General features: G+C 33.5%; 1 protein-coding gene across 1 annotated transcript in view; it reads right to left on the bottom strand.

Moving 5' to 3' along the window:
* The window catches only part of mvp (major vault protein), a gene marked incomplete at its 5' end in the record, with an annotated part of 38,492 nt that overhangs the window by 9,662 nt on the left and 28,092 nt on the right, over positions 1–738 (bottom strand).

Genomic DNA, 738 nt, shown 5'->3' with positions numbered 1-738 from the left:
CACCTGAGACCGGCCCACCAGAGACCGGCCCACCTGAGACCGGCCCACCAGAGACCGGCCCACCTGAGACCGGCCCACCAGAGACCGGCCCACCAGAGACCGGCCCACCAGAGACCGGCCCACCTGAGACGGGCTGGAAATGATTCAGTCATAAATCATTAAAATCTTTGATCCTCCTGAGTTCAAGATGTGATGAAACAATCAGCTGATCAACAAACGATCAAATCAACTGAAAAACTTTTGATTTCAGACAAAAAAACTTAAATTAAAAACATGTTTTTTTTAAATAAACTTTTATAAAAATTGATTTAAACTCAGAAAAGTTTTTATTCATCAGATAAAAGCTACTTTACACACATGACCCTGGTTTATGAGTCATAAAAACAGATTAATTATTTTTATTTGTGAACTAAAACTTTTTGAATTTATCTGACAAACATTTTTTAAAATAATCTTTTATTGAAAACCTTGTTAAAAATGATTTAAAAAACACTTAACACACCCCACCCCAAACACACACTTGAGTGTGAAGTAAAAAAAGAGACACATTTATTAATCAACATTTCATTAAAAACATCTGAAGTCATAAAGTTATGCTGAATATAAGATGAGTTAATAAGATTTTTTTGTTTAATAATTTTCTCTAAAAGTTTTAAATTTGGAGAAATTGCAGCTTATTTCTGTTCAAAAGTGATCCCAATGGAAACCTGGAAAAAATAAACAAAAATTATATATATA

The sequence above is a fragment of the Austrofundulus limnaeus genome, unplaced genomic scaffold (genome assembly GCF_001266775.1).
Source record: "Austrofundulus limnaeus strain Quisiro unplaced genomic scaffold, Austrofundulus_limnaeus-1.0 Scaffold1047, whole genome shotgun sequence".
Classification (NCBI taxonomy): Eukaryota; Metazoa; Chordata; class Actinopteri; order Cyprinodontiformes; family Rivulidae; genus Austrofundulus; species Austrofundulus limnaeus.
This window is presented reverse-complemented; position numbering and strand designations above follow the sequence as displayed.